Genomic DNA, 27,983 nt, shown 5'->3' with positions numbered 1-27,983 from the left:
GGAATCCCCAAACTCAGCCATCCCAGCTAATCAAGCCCCCCCAGCCAGCTCCCCTGATTATGGAATCCCAGAATGGTTTGGGTTAGGAGGGACCTTAAAGCTCATCCAGTGCCACCCCTGCCATGGCAGGGACACCTTCCACTATCCCAGGTTGCTCCAAACCCTGTCCAACCTGGCCTTGGACACTTCCAGGGATCCAGGGGCAACCACAGCTGCTCTGGGAACCCTGTGCCAGGGCCTGCCCACCCTTACAGACAAGAATTCCTTCCCAATATCCCATCTAACCCTGATCTCTGGCAGTTCGAATCCATTTACACCCCCAAATCCTCCCATTTACATCCCAAATCCTCCCATTGGATGTGGCAGCACATCCCACAGCCCAGATTTCCACAGACCCTCAGCACACACTTGGAGCAACTTGTTTTATGGCACCAGTGATTAGGAAGATGCTGCCTTGAAGAAAAGAAGGGTTTGGGCTGTCAGAGCAGGAATTCAGGGCTCTCTCCAGCCCCGTGGTGCTCTGGAGAGCCTGGAGCTCCCCAGGGCTTAACCCAACACCAACTGTTTGGCTCATCACCCCCAAACCAAAAATCCCCCGCAAATAAAACAAAAAAAAAAAACAAAACAAAACAAAACAAAACAAAAACCAACAAAAAAAAAAAATCACAAAGTCCCCATTTTGTCCTCTGTGTGTGAGGAAAGAGCTGCAGCATCCCTCCCTGGAGAAGCCAGAACTCCTGTGCCTGGCACAGGCTCTGCCAGGGCAGCTGCCCCGAGTGAAGGCTGGTGCCACTTCCTCATCCCCCCTCACCCAAAGTGGGGATTTTTCCCCTCTTTCCAGCAATATTCCCTGTGCCCATGGCTTTCCCAGTTTCTCATGGAGTGCTGCTGCAGGCATGGATCTGCCCAGCCAGCGCTCCTAGGAGGCCATCAGCTGAACAAAGCAGAGAAGTAACACTCCCAGTTTCTTTTTCCCAGTATAAATCTCTGTTTTTTAGGCATAATCAGAACAGTTTCCCAGGCACAAAAAGCCTTTTCCATTCCTCCACCTCCAAGCTCAGCAAACAACCCTACCTGCAGAGCCAGCTTGGATTTCTCCCATTCCCATGGCTGTGTTTATGACAGGGCTGCATCTCAAGCTGTTACATGAAGAACACCAGGCCTGCCCTCCCTTAAGCTGGGCTTCACACCCAGCCTAAACCTAAGCCTAATCCACATCTCATCCCTCAGACACCCCAGTTACCCCGTGCAAGGCTTGCTCCTACCAGCTCCTGGGATTGTGCTGCTCCTTCCACACACCGTGGAGAGATCCTTTTCTCCCCAGCCATCCCAGGAAAGGACAACACATCTGTGGGACCAGCAGAATCCCACCCTGGAGCTGCCCCATGCCAGCGGCGTGGGAAGCTCCCCACACAAGTGCCCAGGCCAGCCGGGTGGGGCGAGCCTGGAGAAGACATTTAATTACACAGGGCTGGGTGTTTTTCCAGTTGCAGAAGCCCAGCTGCATGTTCCCTCCCTGTACCAGGTGCCATTAGTGCTGTTTGACTACTAATTGGCAATTAATAATATCTTTGCATGATGCAAATGGGTCCTAAACACCCACAGATCGATTATTTTGACGCCTTCAGGTTTGCAAAGTGCAGCAGTGTTTGGAGGCTTGGACGATGGTGTTTTTTTTGTGTGTTTGTTTTTTGTTTGTTTTTTTTTTTGCTGTGAGCTGGAAGAGTGGATGTTTAGGGGTGCAAAAGGATCATTCCCACAGCACCTGTGGATTCTTTGCTTCTTTTTTTGCCAGGGTCGGGATTAGATGTGTGAGATGGAATTTCTTGTTGGGGCTCAGATGTTTGTTGGTTCTTATCTCTGTCACAGTCTCACAAACCCTGAGTTCTGCAGCACTTCAACAAACTAAAAATGGAGCCCCATCTCTCTCTCTACAAGGCCTTTTAAGGATAAACTGTCCAATTAAGAAATGACACCTCAATTATTTTCACTTTTAACCCGATCACCAACCACCCGTGCCCACAATGGGGACTTTTTTATCCAATTACACAAAACCACCCAAACCCATGGAGAAGGAGGAGAAGAAGGAGCAGCCTCCACCCTAAAACCTCCATCTTGCTTTATATCTATTCCTGTATTCTAAACCCTTAAACTCTGAGTTTTCCACCCTGTGACACTTCTATTCAAACTCCACCCCCACAATCCCAGTTCTGCCATTCAGTTTTGGAAGCTTCTCCACGGCCTCAGGTCAATGCAGAGTTCTCTTGGGGGTCAGACTCTGTCAGCACAGAAAGTCTGACATTCTCAGCAATTCTCAGGGTTCCAAGAAGCACCCAGCAGGAGTGGCCAGCCCAGGGAATGCTGGCTGGGAATTTCCCTGGCTGACCCATGGGATGGGCACCATGGCTGCGGGGCAGGGCTGGGGCTGCTGGTGCCCAGCTGATGAAAGGCCACTGGGAAGTGCCAGGCTGGTCCTGCTCCAGGTGCCACGGCAGGAGGAGGGAATGACATTAAAAACAGCCTCAAATCCCAACAGGAGCGGCAGCTGAGCGGGATCGAAGGCAGCATGGCGTGGAGGCAGCTTTGCTTATGCTAATGGGGGAGAAGAGTCTGCAAACAGCTCCAGGTGAGAAGATCGAGCTGGGATTTTCCATGGGCAGGCAGCCAGCCCCAATCCCTTTCATCTGCTCTTGGGAATGTCTGATTCCTGGGGGGATGGCTGCCCCTCACCCCGAGGCTCTCCAGCATCCTTGAGCTGCAGCATCCATGGGCCCCATTCCCCAGGTTGGGGTTTTTTGGGGGGGAATTTGGCTGCCCTGAGCACCTCATTCCTGCAAGCATCTGCAGGAGACTGGGGAGAAGCTGGATAAGCAGCACAGGCTCCACCCACGGTGTTCCAGAGGATTTGGGGTTATTTTTGGGAAGGGCAAGAAACACAGCATCATTTTGTTTTCTATTTCCAGGGGCTTTCGGGGGGGGGGGGGAATTGTACAGAGGGAATTTCCTCTCCATAGCCCCATCCCAGCAGGATCAGCTCCCTTGGGATTGTGAATAAAAGCCATGGTGGTGGCAACCCCTCCTGAGTCATTTACATGCTTTAAATCCATCAGGATACAAAGCTGAGGTGATTTTTTCATAGCACAAGCTACTCACACGCCAAGCTGTGTTCCCACACTGTCATTCCCTTTAATTTTTGGGGATCAGATAGTTCCTGTCAGCCCTGCTAACTCTGCTGGCTGCCCAGCAAGTCTTGCTCTGGGCTTACAGAGGCATCTCTAGAAAAGATAAGCAAGATAAAGGAATTACACACCCCAAAAGAAAAGAAGAGGCTCCCCAAGTGCAGTGAGAACACCTGCCTGGAATTCTGTCTCCCTGACTCCAGGACTGGTTTTGCAATCAGATCTCCCAGAGTATGAACTCACACAGAGAACATGGAAAACCAGCAAAGGCCTCATTTTTCCCCCATCTGGGCAATTCCCAGAGATAGGTTTGCAGACCTGGAGAGCAGGAAAATATAAGTCACTTGTGCAATGGGCTGTGTGATGCTGTCAAGTGCTCAGGGAGATCTTTCAAGGAAGGGAAAGCGAGTTGGGAACAGAGCAAAAGTAATTTTTTCCCTGTTTGTGCCCCAAAGCTTTTCCTGACACTGAGCAGACCCTGCTCAGAGAACACCTCAATAAATACTTTCCTTCCCAGGCTGCACATGAACATCTCAGAAAAAAAAAAATAATCTGTGTTCCTTTGATGAATCATTTGCATTCAAGGTAATTAAACTTTAATCAGCAAAGCCAAAGAAAATGAGGGTTTTTTTTTTCTCCAGCAGAGATGAGATAGAGCTGGACCTGATTCCTATCAAACCCAACACTGCCCAGCTCCTCCAGGTCTCCCATCTCTTGTGGGAAACAGGATGAGGAAGAACAAAGGGTGCGAGGAAACAGCAGGATAATCCATGGGTTTTCCAAGTGAAATGCCAGCACTGAGTTCATGGGGATAAAAATTACCTGCTCCTCCCCGTCTGCTCTCTGGTGCCTCACTTGCAAACCCTCAGTGCTGGAAAAACCCTCCCCACCCAGGCGGGGCAGCCGAGGGCAGGGGAGCTGCTCATTACCTGGGCTGGCTGAGCCGGCAGGATCGAGGCTGCTCCCTTTCCCTTTCTGTGCCTTCCCTCCCTCCATCCCCATCTTTGTCCCCGTTCCCATCAGATTCCCATTCCTACGCTTGTCCCTGTCCCCATTCCTGTTCCCATCCCTATATTTGTTCCTGTTCCCATCCTTATTCTTGTTCCCATCCTTATCCTTGTTCCCATTCCTGTCACCGTTTTCATCCCCATTTCTGTCACCATATTTGTCCCTGTCCATATTCCCATCCCTATATTCATTCCATTCATTTCCATCCCTATTCCTTTTCCCATCTCTATCCTGATCCCTACACCTGTTCCTATGCTTGTTCCTGTCCCCATTCCTATCCCCATCCTTATCCTTGTTCCCATCCCCATGCTTGTTCCTGTTCCCATCCTTATCCTTGTTCCCATCCTTATCCTTGTTCCCATCCCCATTCCTGCCACCATTTTCATCCCCATTTCTGTCACTATTCCCATCCCCTTCTCCATGCTCATCCCCATCATTATGTTTGTCCCTGTCCATATTTCCATCCCTATTCCTTTTCCCATCCCTATCCCGATCCCTATACCTGCTCCTATCCCCAATCCCTATTCTTTTTCCCATCTCTGTTCCTATCCCCAATCCCTATTCCTTTTCCCATCTCTGTTCCTATCCCCAATCCCTATTCCTTTTCCCATCTCCATTTCCACCTTCATTCCTGTATCCATTCCCATCCCTTTCCCAGACTCTCTCCTCCAGCAGCCGGAGCAATTGTAGGTTTTTTTTAGCCAGCCCTGGTTTTTATCAGGATTTCAGTTAAATCCCAGGTTTCTAGCTAAATTCCAGCTTTTCTTGGTGAGGACAAAGCTGTGTAGGCCTCAGCCAGGCTGTGGGACCCTGCTCAGGCACTTCCCTGAGGGATAAAACTCTGGGAAGCAGAGATGGATGATCCTGATCTGGTGGGTGACACCCCTGCCCATGGGATCCCTTCCCACCCAGACCATTCTGGGATTCCAGGAGTCTATGAAGAGCACGGATACAGAGCAAAACCAGCCCTGGGGACAGTTTGCAAAGCAGCAAGAATTCCTCCTGTTCCCTGCTTCCCCCTCTGCTAATAACTCATTGGCACGTCACAATAACAGCCTGCACCCTTCCTGTGGGTGCAGCTCCTCTGCCAGGGAAGATGGCCAGAAAAATAACTTCAAGCCTTACATTTTAGGGCTAAAATTGGGCCTTAGTAGAGAAAAGGCTGGGATGGACCCTGGATCTTCTGCTGGGAGCAGCGTGGGTCCCCCCCTGCCACCCACTGCATGGACAGGGGACAGGGAAATAAGCTGATAGGCCAAGAAATGCCTATAATGCAGTGTAATTAAGAAATAGCTGGCTTCTGATTGTAATAGCGTGAATTATATATATATATATAATCTGTATTGCCTCGCCCTTCACAGGAAACTAAAAATAAAATAAAAGTTTTTCAAACGCCTCTCAGTTGCCCCATCTTTGAGTCAAAAAAGAGCTTAATCCAACAGGGCACCAAGAGCTGGGCCTCTCAGCAGGAAGGGTGATGTTTTTGGGAGTGGGTGATGGGGATATTTATGGGATGGAGGTCCCCAAAGTTTGCTGTGCAGGAGAGACGGGGAGAGGGCTTGCTGTGAAGGGAAGGGAAGAGAGGAGGAGGAAATGCAAACTAATTAACTAATAAATATGCTGGGTTGGCTCGGGGCAGCAGGAGAGCAATCCAGAGGGCTGACTCACTCTGACTCAGGCAGAGGAGTGGGATGGAATCTGGCTCAGGAGCATCTCCTGCCTCAGCCACGCTGCCAGGACACAGGGACTGATCCCAAATCTGCCAGGGCCGAGCATCCCGTGGGGACCTGCTTCACGTGGGCCTTGCTTTCTTTGGAGAAATCACTCTCTAGAGGGAAACAAAGCTAAATTCACCACCTGGAGCAAGCAGCTGAAATGGAGTCAGGCTTTAGGATGCAATTCTCTGTCTCTCCATTTCCACCTTAAAATCAGGACAGGTGGGAAATCCCCCTCGACTGTTCCAAAGCAACTGTGGCTGTGAGAGGAGGTGGTGGTGTCACCAGTGTTGGGATCCCAAACGTGAACCCCAAAGCCATCAGAAATGTCCAGAGCCAGCAGGAGGGCCAAAGGGATCGTGGAGTCATAGAATCCCAGAATGGTTTGGCTTGGAAGGCGCCTTAAAGATCTCTCATTCCACTTCTGCCATGGGCTGGGACATCTTCCACTGTCCCAGGCTGCTCCAAGCCCTGTCCAGCCTGGCCTTGGACACTTCCAGGGACAGCCACAGCTTCTCTGTGCCAGGACCTCCCCACCATCACAGGGAAGAATTCTTTTCCAATATCCCATCTAAGCCTGATCTCAATGAAGTCATTGCCCCTCGTCTTCTCCCTCCATCCCTTGTCCCCAGTCCCTCTCCAGCTCTCCTGGAGCCCCTTCAGGCCCTGCAAGGGGCTCTGAGCTCTCCCTGGAGCCTTCTCCTCTCCAGGTGAGCACCCCCAGCTCTCCCAGCCCGGCTCCAGAAGGGCTCCAGCCCTTGGAACAACCCCATGACTTTCCCTGGGCTTGTCCCAGCAGTCCCACATCTTTCTGATGCTGGAGACGCCAGAGGCAGCTCTGCAGGTGGGGTCTCACCTGCGTGGATCAGAGGAGGAGAATCCCCCTTTCCCTGCTGGCCCCGCTGTGGGATCAGCCCAGCACCCAGCTGGATTTTGGGCTCACATGGGCGCCTCACTCTGAACTCCTCACCCACCAACACCCCCAAATCCTTCTCCTCGTTCTTTCCCTCACTCCGTTCTCTGCCCAGCCCGTGCCGGGGTGGCTTTGAAGGGATGGAAGGAGCCGGGCCCCGTGGGGAGGCCGTGGGGAGCCGCGGGCCCGGCGTGTCGGAGCAGGCCGCCGGGGAGGTGCTGCCTTCCCCCCGCTCCTGCTCGCCCTGGATTCGCCCCGTTCCTGCCCGATGACTGGCTGCGATTGCTTCACCCCAACACGCTCCAGCCCCGGGGCAAAAGTTCCCCTTGGCACCCACTGCCCGCTCCCCGCGGTGCCGCCCCGGGGACGGGCACGGCCACGGATCCATCGAGGCGCGGGGGATTTGGGTCCGTGGCCTGAGATGCGGTCAAGGGCATCACATCTCCGCACCCCCGCTTCCAAGAGGCCGTGCCAAAATTTTTCCAGGAGGTAAGGCTCCTCCAGAGGGGACGTAGCCCTGATATTTCCCCTCCACCCCACAGGAGTGACAGCGTGCTCTTGGAGGGATGAGTTCAGTGAGACAATCCTACCCTCAGCACAGGCATGAAGCAAAAGGGAGAGAAAAAACAGTTCTGCAGTCAGCTTAGGTTTTTTTCCCACCCCCGGAGGCTTTTGCATAGACTGGCTTTCTTTTTTTTTTATTATTTTATTTGTTCTCGCTCCCTTTTTTCTTTTTCAAAATATTTTCAACTGACGCGTTACTGAAGTCGTTTGCCTCCTGACAAAACCCGGGCTGCCTGCCAGCACATATTTCTGATAATTCATCCATTATTAAATGAAATCAAAGATAGGAGTTTAAAAGAAAAAAAAAAAAAAAAATGCAATGGGAGTGCTTGCATCCGAGAGAGAGAAAGGCTGTTTGCAGCTGGGCTGGGAGTCTCTTCCATGGCAAAAAGATCTCCCCAGGGAAAACCCACCCCAAATGCCTGCCCTGCTCCTCACAACACAAACATCTCTATGTGGCCATGCTAAAATCCAGGGATTCTACAAAGATTTTCTGCCTGGGTAGAGGCAATTCCGTCCTGGCTTGGGTGGGTGCTGCTGGATGTTCCCCTTCCTCAGGCAGAGCCTGCAACCCCTGGCCAGAGACAGCCCGACTGGATCAGCCGGTCCTCTCCAAACCGGAGCGAGAGGAAAATCTGATGGAGAGGGAGGAGCCCAGCAATTACAGTCTTTTCTTTTTAATAACCCTCGCTGCTTCCCCGAGTCCGTATTTACATCCTTGGCACCAAAGTAGTAATTAGAGTCTCTCCACTCAGGTCTAAACAACAGCAGACCCTCCTGTCATTAAAAGCAGAGGCAAAGATGAAAATAAACCTGGATTTTATGGCTTTGGAGCCTCAAATCTCCATCAGCTGGCTGGGCAGCAGGTTTTAGGGCCACACATCAGTGCTTTGCTAGGACATCGATAAGCTGCATCTATCTCCATGGGATGCTGGGGGTGGAAAACTGCTTGGAAAAATTCTCCATGCCACTGGTCCCTTCTTGTGCCATTTTTTGGCCATTTCCACTGCCCGTGAGGGAATAAATGGGCCTTGGGGTCTGCAGGCACCAGCTGAAGGGCTGAGCCATGGTCGTGCCAGGAGCTGCTCGAACCCTCTTGCTTTAAAGAAGCTATCAAAAAAACCTGTGAGAAAATTAATTATTCACTTAGACTGCTAATTAAGCTGATTTGCTCTGTGAGGGCGTCGAAGGAAATGAGCTGGAGAAGCTCTTAATTGTTTAAAAAGAGCAATGCTACAAACTCTCCTCCCAAGCTGCTCTGCTTGCCAAGAGAGCCTGGTCTCGTGTTCCACCAGGTCCAGAGGAGTTTCACAGAGTCATGGAATGGTTTGGGTTGGAAGAGGCATTAAAGACCACCTTGTTCCACCCCCTGCCATGGCAGGGACACCTTCCACTATTCCAGGCTGCTCCAAACCCCATCCAACCTGACCTTGGACACTTCCAGGGATCCAGGAGCAGCCACAGCTTCTCTGGGCACCCTGTGCCAGGGCCTCACTTCCCTCCCAGCCAGGAATTCCTTCCCAATATCCCATCCACCTCTGCTCCCTGGCAGTGGGAAGCCCTTGCCCCTTCCATCCCTTGTCCCCAGTCCCTCTCCAGCCCTCCTGGAGCTCCTTCAGGCCCTGCAAGGGGCTCTGAGCTCTCCCTGGAGCCTTCTCCTCTCCAGGTGAGCACCCCCAGCTCTCTCCAGAGCCTTGCAGCACCTTCATGGCCTCCTCTGGACCCTCTCCAGCAGTTTGACAGTATCTGTGCCAACATCAACCTTGCAGGTGATTTCAAATAAGGGAAGATCAGCCACGAAGCACAAAGTGCTCCTGAGCCCTTGTCCCCAGAGTGTGCGACCCCATGCAATCCAGAGGGGATCCCTGCCAAAAACACCCCAGGAACACCCGCCATACACATACATAAAACCCCAAAGGCTACAGGCAGCTTGGAATTCAGCAATCCCAGCTCATTCCTCAGGTCATGGAAGCTGGGAAGCAACAGGCAGGACCCGAAGGCAGAGCGCTGCACCCACTGCACTGCCCAAAGCACCCTCGGGTGGGTGGCTGTGGGAGATGGAGCTCTGGATGCCCTGTGCCAGGGGAACAGGATCCCTCCCAGCTGCCGGGCGCAGGGTGGGAGCAGAGGTGCCCCCAGGAGCTCACCCAGCCTCCCACAGCAAGGAGTGGTGCCCTGCCCACGCCCAGCCTTGCCCTCCCACTCCCACCACCATTGCACCTCGATCCCACTTCGCCGGGACCTTCCCTTCTCGTCCTGTAGGGGCTGGTGGAGGAAAGCTCCCCGTGTCACATGGCAGAGAACAAAAGGAGCTGTTTTTAGCCGAATGGATTCATCTTTGACAAGAACAGGGCGATGCCACACCAGCCTCACTCCTCCCACGGGAATCAGTCAGGCACACACATGGTGGGTTTGCTGACAAGGAGCACATCTCGTCCACTCCAACCCTTCCACCTCTGGCAGCGGCCAGGATGGGACAAATCTGGGGTTTGACACAGGCAAAAGATGGAAATCACACCAATAAAACCAAGGGAAAATCCAAGATCCAAGCAAACGGCATCGCACGGGAGCACGGGGTTTTCCCGAGACCATACCGTCCTCCACAAGAATTCCCAGGCATCTTCACCATTCCTGGCACAGCTCTTGTGCCAAAATGCCACGACAAAGGGAAAACACGGCCACAAAGGAGCATGGCTGCCAATGCTTGGCCAGCTGTGTCCTCAGCAGGAGAAGGCAAAGGTGATTTCCCTGAGATCCTCTGCTGAGTCTCCAGCAGGTGGGAAGGATTTCACAAGCCATGGGAAGCACCTGGATAGGCACCTCTCAGTCAACACCACAGCCCCACATCTCCAGCGTCCCCACCACTCCCTTCCATCCCCAACGCCACTGAAACAGGCCCTCGTTTTCCTACCTGGTGCTGGGAACATCTATGAGTCAGGTTCCTCCAGCAGCTCCATGGCGAGCTCGGGGTTGTCTCAGCACAGCTGGAAGATAAAGCCACCAAGAGAAAAGCTCAGTGTCCTTGCAGAGGTGGCGTTTTTCAGGGCAGGTTCCTTCTGCGTGGCCGCTGGGAGCCCATCCCGCAGGAGCCGTGGGGCTCTCCACGTCCTCCTGGGCTGGTGAGGCGCCGGGATCCCTGGGAATTGTGCTCTGCTTGGAAGGACCAACCCTTTTTGACTGGTGTCCAAGCCCAAAGCGCATGTTCTTACCTGCTCGGTGGAAGACAAGGGGAGTCTGGACCACCTTTCCGAGAAACACATGGATCTCAGCAGGGTGTGGATGTCCTGCTCCTCACCCAAACGTTGTTTAGGAGAAAAGGGGGCTGCGAAGTTGTGGGAATTTGGAGAAAAGAGGTCAGAGGTGCGAACGCTCCTGCGGCCGGAGCCAGCACGGCTCTGCCGGTTGGTTCACAGAGGAGCTGTGATCAACAGGGATGGGGATGTCAAGCTGGGACTTGTCTCCTCGGCAAGGAAAGGGAACAGCAGGGATTACTAAGCAATGCAGGAATGTGGTTTGTTTAATATGAGCCATCAACACAGAAGAGTAAAATAATGACAGATGTGTAATCACATTTCCTGAGTCTAAAACCATGAGATCGAGAATTTAAACACCACTTTTCCCAAGATCAAGAAGATGAGCCGTTTGGCTAAGAACTGATTTGGTTACTAATTTCCTTGGCATTAAATCAGCTGTTTCCCCAATCTCTTGACAGGCTTTGCTCCAAGGACGGGGCTGGTCCCTGCCTTGCTTTGATGTGAGGGTAAGCAGAGAGGGAAGATGCTTTGGAAACAGGGATTCGCCAACTGACCGAGCTGGCCTGGATCAGAGGCTCCTCAGCGTTGCTTAATTGGTTTATTTTAATGAAAGATGGTGAGATAAGTTTCACATGGATCTTTATCGGGGCAGCGGTGAGTGAAGGGAGACAGAAATCCAGAGCTGGGCTCAGCCAACCTTCCAAGGGCAGGATGGGGGAAAGGGAAGCCCTTTCCCCACCGTGGAAAGCCGGAATTTCTGCAAGGTTGGATTGCAGAAGACACGTGGCTGAGGGAGACCAGACTCAACCCACCAAGACTGAGGAATGAAATCTCTGCTCAGCCCCTGGACATGGCATTGTCCCAAAGGTCATGGGTGCAGGACCTGGAAGGGAGCGGTTCCATGGCCGGGTAGGGCGGGGAGGGAACGGTGTCATTTGCTTGTCACATGGTTCCATTCGTCTCTTGAGATCAAAAGTGGGAAAACCACCGAGTAGGGAAGGTGCTGCTGGCACAGGAGCTGGCCTTAGAGGGACTCCAGGCTGCCTCTCTTCTGGATTTGGGAAGCATGTTCTCCAAAAGGAAAGGCTGAGACACCAGGGGGTGTTCACCCAGAGAGGAGAAGGCTCCAGAGAGCCTCTTCCAGGACCTAAAGGGCTCCAGGAGAGCTGGAGAGGGACTGGGGACAAGGGATGGGGGGACAGGACAAGGGGGGAATGGCTTCCCATTGACAGATGGGATACTGGGAAGAAATTCTTCTCTGTGAGGATGGTTTAGGGAGCTGGGAAAGCCAAAACAGAGGTGCCCAAGGATGCAGGACCACTCTCCCAGGTCATGGAAAACACAAAACCATCTAAGGCCTAACAGGGAGAATAAAGAACAAAACGTATGAATTTATTTTGTATTTTTCTTCATGTCCCTGTGTTGGAACTCGCCGGTGCTGGTGGGATTCACCCCTGCTCATGTCTGGAGGAGCTGTGCTGACCCTACAGCTGATGTCCCTACAGAGCAGAGGTGCCATCAGCTCACACCTCCCTGCTGTGAGCCTGGGAATGTTCCTACATTTCCAGGTAATTGAACCAAGTTGTTCCTTCCCTGAAGGCTCTTAACGAGCAGCGCCCCCGTATCCATGACCACGTCCCTGCTTTCCTCCCTGACTTTATTGGAGCCCACAAAGCTGCTGTCTCCTGCCACAGGAAAGGCATCTCCTTCCCCTAAATGGACTCTAATTAGCTCAACTCCCTGCTAGGAGCTATTTTGGTGACACGCATGCTCCAATTAAGTCATGGTTTCACCCCAAATTGTGCGGGATTTGGACACGACTTGTCCCTGGCTGGTGGGACCACGTCCAGCCTGGGGAACTGGGGAGCAAGTGCCCAGTGCTGAGGTGATATTGCTGGTCATTGCGTAAGATCATGGAATCCCAGGATGGTTTGTGTTGGAAGGGACCTCACAACCATCCCTTTCTCCCTCCTGCCAAGGGCAGGGACACCTTCCACTACCCCACGTTGCTCCAAGCCCTTTCCAACCTGGCCTGGAACACTTAACATGGCCTTGAACTCTCATGATGCAAACAGATAACTCGAAATATAGGGAAAACATCCCGTGCAGTGGATTTGGGAGCCCGTGGAAGCATCCATGGAGCAGCCACAGGAGGCAGAGCAACCTGCCAGCCCTGCCTGCGTGGAGCAGCTCACCCCACGCCCGGGGCACCGACGGGCTCCTGGGAGCGCGCTGGCTTCCATCCAGGGCTGCCATTCCGTTGTCACTCGGAGTCACCTCGGAAGGGGGGATGCAGATGGGCTGAGTCACCCCCTCCCAGCCGTGCACAGGAGTCTAGACGGCGGCTGCTGTGGAGACACCTCCTCTCGAGATACCTGCGCCACGTCCCCACATCAAAGGGCCCTGAGCTGCTCCAGTGAGGATATAATTAAGCCACCCCACGGCAAGAGTTTCTCCCAGGGCCAGCTGATCTCCCTGCACAGCTCTGTCGGTTGGGGTGGTGGCTCTGTCACCCTCCCGGGGGGATTTGGTGGCCGTAGCAGGGTCTCCTATCCCACAGTTTGTGGGAATCGTGGCTGTTTCACGCTAACCCTGCTCTAAAAGTCAGAACCCAAAATGTTTTCCAAGCCAACCATGCTCTGCTCCAGCTCCTTGGCAAGGAGAGGGGCCCTGTGCAAGGGCAGAGGTGTCAGGAGCTCCTTAACCCTTTTTCCTGACAAATAGCCCCAGAAGCCAAGGAACAGGCTGGGCAGACTCTGGGAAGAGCAGGAGGAAGCTGAAGCCCTGGAAATCCTTGCAAACACAGCCTGCCAGTGACTTGCCCCGTAGGTGACCAAGCATTGAAATGCAGCAGGATGCAATTTTCAGGTCAGGGAAAGCCCAGGAAAGCAGACACATAACCAGAGGAGCCAGCTCTGTGTCACTCCTTGCTGTGAAGAACATCAGAATCTCATCTTTACCTGTGCAAAAAGCCCAAGAAACCCAATGCCTTGCAGGTGGGAGATGCTGGATGGTCTTTTCCCCTTTTAGTGTGGATTTGTGCATCTGGACTGTTGAACAGAGCCAGCAGCTGATGACAAAAAAAAAAAAAAAAGAGAAAGTTGGCACAAACGAGAATTTAAGCTCTGGTGGGCAGGGAAAAAGGATCCCACCATGGATTCTTCCTGCAGCACCAGCAGAGCCAGGTGTAACATTGCCTTAACAAAGGCAGGGAGGGGCTACTCAATTTGCTGTTAAAACCTAAGCTCCATAGAATATCCATAAAGCTCACATTAAAGGATTAAAGACTGGCAGGAAGATCCCAGGAGGCAGCTGTCCTCCAAAAACAAACCCCACTCCATGAAGCAGAGCATTGCTGCTGGACTCTAAATTACAAACCTAAAGAAAATCCACATATTAACAGGTGGATTTCATCCGCCCAGCTGGCTCTGCAGATGGATTACCCCCCAAAAGGGGGTTATTTGGTAGGGTGATGTTCTCCCCCGTACACAACTTCAACCATCTGAGCCTTAAGTGACGTGTCACAGAATCCCAGAATGGTTGTGTTGGAGGGATCTTAAAAATCATCTCATTCCACCCCCTTTCCATGGGCAGGGACACCTTCCACTATCCCAGGGTGTTCCAAGCCCTGTCCAGCCTGGCTTTGGACACTTCCAGGGATCCAGGGGCAGCCCCAGCTTCTCTGGGCACCCTGTGCCAGGGCCTGCCCACCCTCACAGGGAAGAATCAAAGCTGTCCTTGTGCAGCCCTGATGGACTCATGGTCATCTTCTCTCATCTTGGAGTTGATTTTCCATTTTCCAAGAGAAGAGTTTCCCCTCTGTTTTTTTTTTCCTTTCTCTATCCTCTGTTTAATCCAAACTCAACTGTGAACACAATTTGGGCTCCTGCAGCTGCACAACAGCCTCGTTTCCCAACAGAGGCAACCAGGGAAGGCTTACCTGGGAAGCGTGGTGGGATTAAAAAAGAACACCCCTTTGAAATGTGGAAACCTCCCTTTAAGCTGGGTAAGGATTTAAGGTTAGGAATATTCTAGGAGTGAGCCAATGCAAAGTGACTTTTATGATTCATTCTGTCTCCAGCCTGAGCTGGAAGTCGCTGCAGACGTAGATGGTGGGTGACATTGAGATGAGAGGGACAATATAACTGCAAAGAGAATAAAAGGTGCGGTGACATGATTTTATGGGCTAGATAATGTTCTACAGAATATAATAATACATGGAATATTAATATATTCCCTGCCCAGACAAGAGTTCACCCATGTGTTCACGCCATGGAATGCTGGACAGAAAACGAGAGCTGGGCATTAACATCCTTTATCCAGGAGCACAGGGGGCCGAGGGGCAGCAATTATTCACTAATTATTCAATTATTTCACTCCACGGGGTGAGCAGGAGAACCTCTGGCCCGATGCTGTGCTCCCAGAGCCATTCCCCTTCCTCCCACAGCTTTTGCAGGTCTGCTCCTCAGAGAGGAGCAAAGCAGCAGCTTGACTTTGAGGCAGGAGGAATTACCCAACCTGACTGCCCTGAGCAGTTCCAGGGCACTGCAAATGCAGGAACTTGTCAGAGCTGCAGCTGATTTGCAGATTATTTATTTGCTTATTAGATCACATTTGGCTGATGGCTGCTGTGATCCTCCGGAGCACGAGCTCAGAGATCTTCCCTGGAGACCCACCAGCGTCTGGCTTGATGGCCAGCTCTGAGGCATCCCTAATTAACCAGTTTTGCATTTCTAATTGAGCCCTGGAAGTCAGCCAGCACGAGCAAGAGGCGTTCACCTGGCTGCCACCCTTTGATGACAGCAGTGGAGGTGAGGAGGAGGTGGTGGCGTGCCTGAAGCTGTGCCATGTGTCCTGTCACACATGGCACACCTCGACCTGCTGAGACCTCCTGTGGGGCCAGAGCTTGGCTCAGCCTGGAGGTGTGTGGTGGAAAAAGGTCCTTCATTCCTGTCCCACCACCTCTCCTGGCATGGGGTGGGGTGGAAGGGGCTCTCAAGGTGAGCGGAGCTTTGCACAAAGTGTCACCGCAGCGTTTGCCGAGGGAATTGCTTTGTGTCTGTTTTGGAGGCACATTCCAAACTCTGCCTGCGTCTGCTGTACAAATGGAGCATCCATCAACCTGCCTGGGAATGCTTTCCCTGCCTGGAAAAGCTTGCCCACCACTCTGGTGCATCAGGCACCTCTTCCCATCCCACTTTCTCCCCATGACACCCTGATATCTTCTCCATGGCCCTGATGTTCCTGCACCACCAGCAGGCTCTTCTCCAGTGACCTGACATTCCTCCCCAAACCCTGCTCTTCCAATCCCACCTTCTCCCCATGACAACAATGATCTCTTCTCCAAGGATCTGACATTCCTCCCCAAACCCTGCTCTTCCAATCCCACCTTCTCCCCATGACAGCAATGATCTCTTCTCCAGGGCCCTGATGCTCCTTCCCAAACCCTGCTCTTCCCATCCCACCTTCTCCCCATGACAACAATGATCTCTTCTCCTGGGCCCTGATGTTCCTTCCCAAACCTTGCTCTTCCCATCCCACCTTTTCTCTACACCACCAGAAGGCTCTTCTCCAGTGACCTGACATTCCTCCCCAAATTCCTCCCCAAACCCTGCTCTTCCCACCCCACTGAGCCCGTGCTTTGGCTTGTCCTGCCCCTCCGAGGCGTGCACCCCTCTGGCACAGGGAATGTCTCTTCTTGACACAGCTCAAGCATTGGAAAAATGCGTCCCGGCTGGCTGGGGCTGGGCGAGCCGCACGCCGTGGGCAGGCATCCCAAATCCGCCTCTTCTCCAGCTCCATCCCACCATCCCTCGCCCTTCCTCGCCTCCCTCTTCCTCTCTGCTCTCCCCCGCCTGTGGAACAAGAGGGCTTTGTCTGCTCGCCCCGTTCGGAGCAGCACGAACGGCCTGAACTTTCCCTGAGTGAGTTTTTCCCCTCCAGCAGGATTTTGTGCTGTGCCGATGCCAGGGATTAACTAAGAGCATGACTCAACGAACCAGTTCAGACCAAGCAAGAACAACCCTTCATTTTTCTTCCAAGATTCTGGCTCAGCCCAGCACAGGCTGTTCTGGAGCATCAGAAAAGGGTAGTTAACTTGAAATATGACTTTTTAAACAGTTTATTACTTTTCCTGTCCTTTGTGTTGCAGCTGGTATGGGAGGCTGATGGAAATGCAATCAAGGAGATCATTCCAAGGTAGTTTTTCCCTACATTTTCTGTCTGATTTCAAGGTTTCCCTGTGAGATCCTGGCGTGTATTTCACAGAAGAGACACATGCCAGGGGATGGAGATGAACATTTTCAGGAAGGATGAGATCCCCAGTTTTGTTTCATAGAATCATGGAATCATTAAGAAAACACCTGTAAGATCATGGAGTCCAATGTTAACCTAGAACTAAATCCACCACTAAACCCCATCCCATGGCTGGGCAGGGCCACACTGGGGGCTGGAGCTGCCCTTTGGGATTGAAGCTTCCAGCTTCATGGAAAGCACCATCAGTGTTGTGTTTTTCCTTGCTGTCCCAGAGCTGCTTCCAAGCCCGAGAGCCCCGATGCTGCCAGGAGCTCACCAGGAGCAACCTGCACTGCTTGGGATGGCCCAGGTGGGATCCCACATGTGCACTGCTCATCCTGGATGAGAAACATCAAGGAGACATTGGTGAGGCCCTGGCAAAGGGTGCCCAGAGAGGCTGTGGCTGCCCCTGGACCCCTGGAAGTGTCCAAGGCCAGGTTGGATTGGGGCTTGGAGCAACCTGGGATGGTGGAAAGTGTCCAGGCTCATGGCAGGGGTGGAATGAGGTGAGCTTTAAGGTCCCTTCCAACCCAAACCATTCCATGATTCTGGGATTGTGTCTCTCCTTTTGCTTTCTTGTGGATGTCATGGAAAGGGAGAAGGAGGCAAGGCAGGAGAATGGGGTGTGGAGCAGCAGTGCCCACGTGTGGGGCAGGAAAGCCTCCTCAGGTTTGGGAACACCAGGGGTTGATCTGGAGCACTGGAGGTTTGTCCTGCCCACAGCTCAGGCATTTGGAGAGAGGGGAAACCAGGAGGTCCTTGATGGCAACCTAACATCTACACCCAGGTGAAATCCTGCCACCCACAGGGACCGTCCCAGCAGGGAAAGGAGCCAGACCAGCTCAGGATTGCACCAGACTGGGCAGTGACCTGGGAGTGCAGCCCAGGGAGAACAGCTCCAAAGCGCCGTGGAGGTGGGAAATCAGCTCCTCGTGCACCTGCAACGGGCTCCAGAACGAGGAGGTGTCCCGAGAGGGGCTCTGGAAAAAGTGTCCTGAGGGTGAGGAGCACACAGCTCTGCGTGTCTCGTAGGAATTTCATGTTGGAATGTCCCCAGCCCCTCTGGAGCCTGAGTGGAGCCGTGTCACCAACATCAGTATCTGTGCTCCTCATCACCCAGCAAACAGACAGGCTGGGAATTGCCTCCCCTGCAATATTCCACAGGGATGGGCAATTTCAGTGCAGTGCTGCCTGAGCTGTGGCAATTCCAGCCCCGTGTCTCTGACTCCCTCTGTAACACCTGCTGAGCGTGGCAGGCACCTGCTTCCAGCCTGGCAAGGAAAATCAAGGGGTCACCTCCACTTCCATCAAAAACCACCTCGCTGGGCGTCCCAGGACGCTGATCAGTGACTGAACACACCCCGTGCCCGTGCTTGGCAGGAGGGATAAGCAGTGGGAAGTGCCTTTGTGCTCTGTGCATCCCAGACAGAGCAGGGGGACAGGGATGAGCCGTGGGTTTGCAACACGAGGGATTTTCCATGGGGAGGACCAAGCAAAGCCAGAGCGGGTGGGAGGGAAGGTTTCCCAGCGCTGAAATGTTTCATTTGGATGTTTTTTCTACAGGAAACTTTCTGCTTCCAAACAACCAGCGCTTTCTGTTCAGCAGTGACCTCAGTGGGAAGAAAAATTGCTGCACAAAAGGGACAGGGAGCTGAGGCCAGGAGCAAAACCTCGGCGCTGGTCCCACGAGCAGCTCTGGGTGGGTCCAGATGAAATGTTTTTCAGAGATTTTGTAAAATTAGTGGGATAAAAAATGCCTCCAAAATCTGGCGCTTTTTTTTTTTGCTTTTTTTTTTTTTTGGGGAACTCTAGAGCACAGTTGGTTTGGACCCCCTACACCAGAACCATCCCAGCCACTACAGCAAAAGTATCCAGATCTTTCCCATTTCTTCATCTCTCCGGGCTCCTTTTGCTCCCTCATGTTAATTGAAAAAACAACACTCAATTAATAAATCCTGCAAGAATCCTGAGGGCCTCATTAAAATCCTTCCGTGGGAGGGTGGGGAGGCCCTGGCACAGGGTGCCCAGAGAAGCTGGGGCTGCCCCTGGATCCCTGGAAGTGTCCAAGGCCAGGCTGGATGGGATTTGGAGCACACTGGGATAGTGGAAGGTCTCCTGCCCATGGCAGGGAGTGGAACAGGATGGGATTTAAGGTCCCTTCCAACTCAAACCATTCTGGGATTCTGTGATGTTGATGCACCCTCGTTAGTCTGATTTTATTCCTCTTTCTGCATTATTGACTCCTTTACTTCAGTGGGAATTGGAGCAATTTATATTCATATATTCATCTATTCATGTAATAAGGGGAGCAATTTTAGTGACTACTGATGGCCCTTCCCAATAACACCTTCTCCAGATGGAAGAGATTTCCCAAAAGATGCTTCACTATTTTGTCCCCTGAGCAGTCGATTTGGGGTGAATTTTGCTCTCCAGAGAAAGCCACCATGGATCATGTCTGTGCTAGGAGACACCCAAGACAGATTTCCCATTACAACAGCCAACAAAACCGAGCCATGGTTTGGCAAAGTGTGCACTCAAAATGCCTCAAAAAGAGTTTTGGACTAAAACGTCCTTTTTCTGCATGTTCTGCAATTATTTCACTCCAACACTGAGCTCAATTAATTCCAGAGTACACTTGAGAGAAGAATGGAGAGAAGATGAAAACCTGCACTCTAATTTTCCAGAGCATTAGGCCTGTGGCAAAACACATCTCAGCTAAGCCATCCATGAGATTTGCTTCCCAATCCCAGGCCAGGCAGTTTTCCAGAGGACACATGGGCAAGGAATCCCAGCCTGGGAATACCACTGGGATTCAGAAGTGGTTTTCAAAAAAAAATGCCAGCCAAGTGCTTTTCCACCTTCTGGGTGCTTCATCCAGGACTTGGCATCTCCAATTCCCCAATTGCTGCCATGACCCCTTTTCATTGCTTTAATTTGTGATGTTTTTCCACAATTTTGTACAGATAGAAATCCTGGCATCTCCTGCTAGTGATCCATGATGGAACTTGAAGGAGTTAAGGTTGGAAAATCCCTCTAAGGTCGTCAGATCCAGCTTTGAACCAGCACTGCCAAGCCCACCCCAAGTGCCACATCCACAGGGATCTTTAACCCTTCCCTCCTCCACTTTTTTATTCTTGTTGCACAGCTGAGCAGCTGACACCAGCTTTTTGTCTGGGGAAAAAAAATTCTGTGAGAGGAAAAAAACAGGGAAAAGCATCACTTGCAGAAAGAGGGTTTGCTTGGGTCCATCTCTATGAGGAGCCCACAAATGAACTGCTGCAGGTGGAGGGTTTTTCTCCATGCCTTGGGTTGCTGGCAGATGTTTGGAGCTGCTGCTTGCCAGGACTGCTGTTTGCAAACTCGTTTCAAAAGCACCTTGGAATCTGCCAGGAAACAAAACCCCAAAGAGAAACGGGACAACTGGGACGAGTCCAGGCCTTTTATTCCAGCTCTGATTAGAAAAAGATAACCTGTCTTGTCATGGGGAGGGAAGTTTGTCCCTAAAGGAAAAATCAAAACATGCCCTCGTGAGGAGGGTCAGCCATATTCCCACAGAACACCTCGGTTTTGATGGAATCATCGTTCTCCGCCAGGAAAATCACTTTGCAACAAAACACCAGCCCCTGGGAGATAGGATGTGACAGAACCCATCCATCAGGACCATGCCAAGGAGGAGGTGGTACCAGGGCGTCGCTGCTCCAAAGGCGTGCTGGGAGATTATCCCAAGTTTACCTTGGCTCCAGAAGACCCTTGCAAGTTATCCATGTGTCTCTGAGCTGACATTTAAAGTTGGGCGGTTCTGGCTGCCTGCAGAGTTCTGATCTAATTCCATTCCAGTGTTTTCCTCGTCGTGAGCTCGTTCCTGGCCTGATCCAGAGTCATATTTTCTCCGGGAACAGTTGTGTTTTGGATCTCCTCCTTGTCAGAGGCTTGTCCCAGGAGGGCTTTGAACCAAAAGGACTTTTTCCAGTTTTCGGGACTCGCAGTGACCTCATCGTGTTTTCTCGGCGCAGATCAGAAGTTGAATGTCAAGAAAAATAAAAGTATTAATCCAAAGATTAGGTTTGCAGGGAACATAGAAAAGCAGCAAGCTGGGAAAAAAACAAGCTAGAAGACATGAGAATATCAGTTCAATACCACAAGAATTTAAAAAAAAACCCCAACCCACAGACAACCTCCCCCTCAAAAAAAAATGTGAAGAATTCCCACTGCTCCACAGGAAGTTTGTTACGCTTGTTGTTTTCCCTTCTTAAGACTAATATTTTGATTTTTAAAACTTCTGTCATGAGCACAAGGCCACCTGCTCCATGCCCCAGAACGACCAGCTGGGTTTTTGATGTGATCCCCTTGGATGAGCCTGGTTTTGGGAGCTGCCAAACAAACTCTGCTGAGATCCCCACCCTCGGGCACAAGGCAGGAGAGGTTGGGTTGTATCTGCATCCAGGTGCTGATTTGGGCTGGAAATTTGGAATTTGTGGAGCAGCACAAATTTTCATCCCAGCTATCAGCAGAGTGGGGTTTGATGCTGCTGCTGCTTCTGCTTGGGGTGGAGATGACACAAACACCCCTGGGAAGCTCTCAAAAGTCAGCTGGGGCTGTGCAATGCTATGCTCAGCCCAAAAAGGGGTTTTTAAAATGTTTCTTTCTAATTACGATGCTCTTCAGCGACAGCAGAGCAGGAGCAAGGGCTGCTTTTCTCTCCCCAGTCATCTCAGTGCCATCTATCTCCCAACAGTTCGTTTTAATTATGCAATTACAGTGTGTACAAAGCTTTCTGTGAGCTCCAGTGGATAATTAAAACAGATGGGGAGCTTAATGGGACCAACTCCTTTTTCTTCTTTTAATTAATGTGTTAACAGTTTATGGGCCAGCCTGTGGAGATCTGCTCGTCAGCAGCTCTGGGGGGGTCCACAAGTCCCCCTGGCGTGTGCAGCCCAGTCATGGACATGGAGGTGCTGTCCCAAAAGTGGTGGTGGTCACCAGAAGGTCCCCACACACCTCATGTGCCACCTCCGTGGTGCCACTGGTGAGGCATGGACACCCTCGAGGTGGTGCTGGATGGATGAAAGTCCTCCACGAATGCACCGACCTCCTGCAGCTCCAGGGTATTCCAAGCATCTCAGGAGATCATCCCAAGTCTCTGCTGGAAGAGACAGTGGAGGAAGAGGAAGAGGAAGAGGAAGAGGAAGAGGAAGAGGAAGAGGAAGAGGAAGAGGAAGACAAAGACAAAGACAAAGACAAAGACAAAGACAAAGACAAAGACAAAGACAAAGACAAAGACAAAGAGGAAGGCACAGACATGTGAGTTCCAGGGCTAAATCCACTCCAATTCCAACCTGTGGGGATGCAAAGAGCTTTTGGGGCCAAGCTCAGTGGTGGAAGACCAGGGAGGGAATGGGGCAGGATAGACACAGAATGCTTTGAGTTGGAAAGGACCTTAAAGTTCATCCCATCCCACCCCCTGCCATGGGCAGGGACACCTTCCACCATCCCAGGATGCTCCAAGCCCCATCCAACCCGGCCTTGGACACTTCCAGGGATCCAGGGGCAGCCCCAGCTTCTCTGGACACCCTGTGCCAGGGCCTCCCCACCCTCCCAGGGAAGGAGCCCTCTGTTTGCCCAAGGTGACTTGGAGCTCCAGGATAAGGCAACAGGAGGCTGTGGAATCTTGTTGGTCTTGGGAATTAGGAGCTGTGTCCAGTTCGTGCTGATGCAGAATCAAACAGGCATCAAATGATGCAGGTGAGAGCACCCAAAAGAAGGTGAATCCCCAAATTGCCTCTGCTTAACTTGCTGAGCTCACAGAACAACACCAGGAATGCCAATGGTTCGTGAGGGTACTGGAGAAGTTCATGGGATAAAAATCCCAAACCAGGTTCCTAAACTCTCAAAAGCCCCATCAGAAGCGTCTGAGCTGGACAAGAGAAATGAAATATCCATCTCGGAGTGACCCTCATGGGACAGGATGGGCTGGGAGAATCAAAGGTCTTTTCCAACCTAAACAATTCCAGGATTAATTTAATCTATGACCAACCTCAGCAGGGCAGTGCACGTTCTGCAGGCAGAAGTGCAAAGCCTGAGAGAAGGAAGGAAGGATTTGGAGAGCAGCTCCCAGCCCTGTGGCTGGCTGTGGGCACATGTCAGGAGTAGCCTGAGAAGCTGATAATGTTTTGTAAAGTGGCCCTGATTGCAGCAACAAGCACAGGGCAAATCTGGAGGAGAATCCCCTCCAGCCCACCACTGGATTGGGGATAAATCCCAGCACTTCCTTGGGCTCCACTGGGCCACTGGGATGAGCTTCCTGGAAGAGCAGCACTTTTGTGGGAATGTTCCTCCAGCAAAAAAAATGCCACTTGATGCCATCTAACAGGAAAAGCTCCCTGCAGAGGTTTGCTTTGCCCAAGCCCTGATGCTCTTCCAGGCTTGGAGCGCTGAGCTCCCACCAGGAGCTCCCACACCAAGTTCTTCCTGCCAAAATCATGGCTGAGGGATGAGCAGGGCTGGTCTGAGCGAGCTGGCCAGCTGAAATAACAATCCCATGGTCAAGGGGAAAACAAGGAGTTGCTCCTGAGAGCCTTGGGGTGTCGCGTGGATTTTGTCACGATTTTTAAGGGCAGAGTGGCTCTGCAGCTTCATGGGGGTGCAAAATTAAGGCTGAGCCGTGCTCAGGGACGTGCACAGAGGGCAGGCAGGGCCGAAGGGGACAGGGACATACACACACAGATGCTGCAGGCTGGCTTTTCCCACATCTGCAGCCCAGCTGTTGGGCCACAGCTCAGCATTGCACAGCTTTTCCAGCTGAAAAATGTTAATAGCAGGGAGAGGGGCACCTCGGGCAGGGAAAGCACAGCTCAGCAGCTGCATTCCAGCACTGGGAGAAGCTTTGCATGGCACTGGAGGCATTTGGAGGCTGGGGGAATGGACTTGGAGGAAAGCATCCAACCACAGGGATGTTCTCAGGCGTGCCAAGCAAGTGAGGGTCACTCAGCTGGGCCAGGATCAATCATCCTGTGATAAGCCCTGTCCCCCATCCCAGCTGTCCCAGTTCCCCTCCTGCCCCTCTCCAGCCACAACCCCCAGCCCTTCCATTGCACAAGGAGCTCGTTGCTACAACAGGAATTGCAAAAACCCCCATGGAAAGTGCTTGTCTCAGCCAACCCCAAACTTTGCTGTATACACAGCATAAAATTTAGTTGCTTTAAACTTGCATTTTTTGGCTCAACTCTCCTGGCCACATCCTGAGCCCGAATGGATTGAATTACTGAGCACAAAATAAATTCCATCTGAGTAGGCTGCAGCCCTTGTCTCCCTGAACAAAGGCTGAGGTGTCTGCTTTGCCTTTTTTTTTTTTCCTTTTTGGAAGAAAACGAACTGATTTTGTTCCACGTGGAGGGCGAAAGGCTGGGACGCTGGGAAGAGCCGTGTTAGCCATGATTCCCTGACACCAGCCAGAGCTGGAGAGACACCATCCATTGCCTCTGGATCAGTCCCAGGGCTGTGGTGCTACTGCCACCAGCATCCCGCTGGCAAATGTCACCTGATGTGGCAGTGCCACCTCTCTTTGTCCCTCTCTCCTCCTTTGGAGCACACACCAGGTGCTGCACAAAGAGGGGAGGACTCTGAGTGTTTGGGAAGGAGGGACAGGGCAGCTCATGGATTCTCTTTTGTCTTTAAATCGGGCAGGAGAGCGAGGGGGAAGGAGAGGGAAGCAGAGAGGGGTGGCAGAAGAGCCAGAGGGGAGCTGCAAAGGCAGACACGGCACACAAAGCCCGGGCAGGGAATGATCCCAATGATCCCAGCACTGCCCGGGCCGGAGGGGGTCGGGATGGGGCAGGAGGGGCTTGTCTGGACTCAGGTATGGGATGAGGCACACGAAGCTCATCACGGCCCAGGTGCATCCTGCTGATTCCCAAACCAGGTTCCTAAACTCTCAAAAGCCCCATCAGAAGCATCTGAGCTGGACAAGAGAAATGAAATATCCATCTTGGAGTGACTCTCATGGGACAGGATGGGCTGGGAGAATCAAAGGTCTTTTCCAACCTAAACAATTCCAGGATTAATTTAATCTATGACCAACCTCAGCAGGGCAGTGCACGTTCTGCAGGCAGAAGTGCAAAGCCTGAGAGAAGGAAGGAAGGATTTGGAGAGCAGCTCCCAGCCCTGTGGCTGGCTGTGGGCACATGTCAGGAGTAGCCTGAGAAGCTGATAATGTTTTGTAAAGTGGCCCTGATTGCAGCAACAAGCACGGGGCAAATCTGGAGGAGAATCCCCTCCAGCCCACCACTGGATTGGGGATAACTCCCAGCACTTCCTTGGGCGCCACTGGGATGAGCTTCCTGGAAGCTCCCCAGGCCGGAGGGGGTTGGGATGGGGCAGGAGGGGCTTGTCTGGACTCAGGTATGGGATGGGGCACACGAAGCTCATCACAGCCCGGGTGCATCCCGCTGATTCCCAAACCCAAAGCGAGGGTTTGCAGAAGGAAAGCAGAGAGGAACCACAGTATTGTAAATGCAGGTGAACGCGGTGGGAAGAAATGCTGATGTCTGACTCCAGCTCAGAAGGCTGAATGATTTCTTTATTATAACTATGCTATAATACATTCATATACTATTTAAAGGAGATACTAAAACTACAAACCTACTTGTTCTAACTACCATATCAAACTCACAACTCGTGCCCCTCTCTGAGAGTGCAGCCACAGGTGGGTTGGATTGGCCACCAGGCTCAAACAATCCTCACCAGAATCCAACCAAGCAATCACCCCAGGTAAACAATTCTCCAAACACATTCCACATGGGAAAAACAAGGAGCAGAAATAGAAATTGTTTTCTCTTTCTTTCGTCTCTGTGCTCCTCTGTGAAAAATCCTGAGAGAGAGAGAATGTGCCTGCCACACCAGGGCGGCCCCTGAGCGCTGTCTCCAGGAGGGAAGCTCCGGTGCGGGCGTGGGAAGCGGCTCCGCCAGCTCTGCCTGTCCCTGCGGCCGCTCCGCCCCGCAGCCGCCGCTCCCGCCTCGTCCTCGGCTCCTGCAGAACCATCCCGTGCTCTCCTCCATGGAAAACACCTCCACAGGGTCTCGTCCAAAGGGCCACCAGACCCCCCTGGTCCACGCTGGAATAAGCCCACCAAGAGGTGTGACCTCCAAGCAATCCTTCATGAGGGAATCCCCCAAAAGATGCTTTAGACACCCCCAGTGCTCATCTCACAGCCCCGTTCCAGCCCTGCAGAAGTGCTCTGGGAAAGGAATCTCTGGCAAGTTTTCCTTGATGAGCCCTGATTTGCTCCAAGGGACCAAAATGCTTCATGATTTGTGCAATTAATTCTCTGCTGGGGGCTCGTGGACCCTTCACCTGCTCAAGGAGAGCTGCAGCTGAAGAGAAAAACTGGAGCATGTGTCTGCCCAACATTCCTTGGGGATATTATTTATTGACTTTACTATTGCAGCCCTTTTTGAGGGAAAAAAAAAAAAAAGCCCAGACAGGGTTACCAGTGACACCGTGGGGTTTGTGCTTTGCTAAGGCTGTGGTGGCCATGGTTTGGTGTCACCCTCCAGCTGTCCCCACTGCCACTGTGCCTTCTCACAGCTTCCAAAGTCGGCTGGGAATACTGGCACAATGGCTGAGGATGTGGGGATGGTCTTCTGGGATTCAGCACATCCTACTTGGCACAGTGAAAGGGCAGGAATCTCCTCAAGGACAGTCTTACCAAAAAGTGATGGATGCCCTGGAGCAGGACCATCCCTTGTGGGTGGGCAGAGCCTCCCAAACCTTCTTGCACATCAAGGTGTGACATCCTCGCTGCTGGGGCTGAGCCACGTGGAGTGAATTCTTCCTCACACTCTCTCAAGCCTGGAATTTAATGAGGAATTAATAACCACTTAATGATTTGCACACACGCCGTGGAGGTGGAGCAACAATCCTTTATCAAAACCCACATCTGGTCAGGAAAGTTTGGCACGGCCGTGGCTTTGATCCCAGCTCCCTGTGACTGCCACGCCCCAGCACTGGGTCACCTTCCCTGGTGTGCCAGGGAATGATGGAACAACTCCCAGTGAGCTTTTCCCAAATCACAGCGTGGCAGTGACACCACCACTTCCACAAAATCCCAGAGTCGCTGAATGGTTTGGGTGGGAAGGGACCTTAAAGTTCATCCAGTTCCACCCCTGCCATGGCAGGGACACCTTCCACCATCCCAGGTTGCTCCCAGCCCTGTCCAACCTGGCCTTGGACACTTCCAGAGACCCAGTGACAGCTTCTCTGGGCACCCTGTGCCAGGGCCTCCCCACCCTCACAGCCAAGAATTTCTTCCACATATCCAAGCTAAATTTCCCATCTCCCAGTTTGAACCCATTCCCACTTTTCTTATCATGACAGTTCCTGATGAAGAGTCTCTCTCCAGCTCTCCTGGAGCCTCTTTAGGCCCTGGAAGGGGCTCTGAGCTCTCCCTGGAGCTTCTCTTCTCTTCTCTTCTCTTCTCTTCTCTTCTCTTCCCTTCCCTTCCCTTCCCTTCCCTTCCCTTCCCTTCCCTTCCCTTCCCTTCCCTTCCCTTCCCTTCCCTTCCCTTCCCTTCCCTTCCCCAGCTCTCCCAGCCTGGCTCCATGGTGCTCCAGCCCTTGGAATATCTCCATGGAGACCTCCTGCAGCCAGGCTGCTCCATCCCCTCCCTGGTGAGCAGGTAAGGCTGGAGAGAGGATGTCTGTGAGAGAAAAATATTTAAAATAGCAGAGGGTTTCCCTCCTGCTCCTGATCCCAAGAATCTCCTTTTCCAAGCAGTGGAAACCTGTCCTTTAAAAGCAGGGCTGTTATTACAGTAAACGAGTTTGCAAACAAGGATGAGAAAAACAAACAAACCCAAGCGCCAGCCCTCCCTCTTGTCAGGGAAAGGAGGAAAACAGCAACTCACTGTGGCCTGTGGCCTCCACCCCAGCCCCCCTGGAGCCCACAGCCAGCATTCCAGTAACTCCAGCTCTCCCAGATGCCTCGCTGCCATGACCCCATCCCAAAATCTGTCAGCGCTGGGAGCAGGGCTCTGCTTGCTCCATGCCTGCTGTCCTGCAG

The 27,983-nt window shown here is 52.3% G+C and overlaps 1 protein-coding gene across 1 annotated transcript in view; it reads right to left on the bottom strand.

The window, feature by feature from the left end:
- FRMD6 (FERM domain containing 6) overlaps window positions 1-10,436 on the bottom strand; it is a 40,245-nt gene extending 29,809 nt beyond the window's left edge. The window contains exon 1 of the mRNA XM_053980875.1: window positions 10,291-10,436. The gene's annotated coding sequence lies outside the window, so the exon portion shown is untranslated. The remainder of the gene's footprint in view (window positions 1-10,290) is intronic.
- Between the last annotated feature and the right edge of the window lie 17,547 nt (window positions 10,437-27,983).

Source organism: Vidua macroura, chromosome 6, assembly GCF_024509145.1.
Source record: "Vidua macroura isolate BioBank_ID:100142 chromosome 6, ASM2450914v1, whole genome shotgun sequence".
Classification (NCBI taxonomy): Eukaryota; Metazoa; Chordata; class Aves; order Passeriformes; family Viduidae; genus Vidua; species Vidua macroura.
The sequence above is the reverse complement of the archived record's forward strand: the minus strand, read 5'-3'. Positions and strand labels throughout refer to the sequence as shown.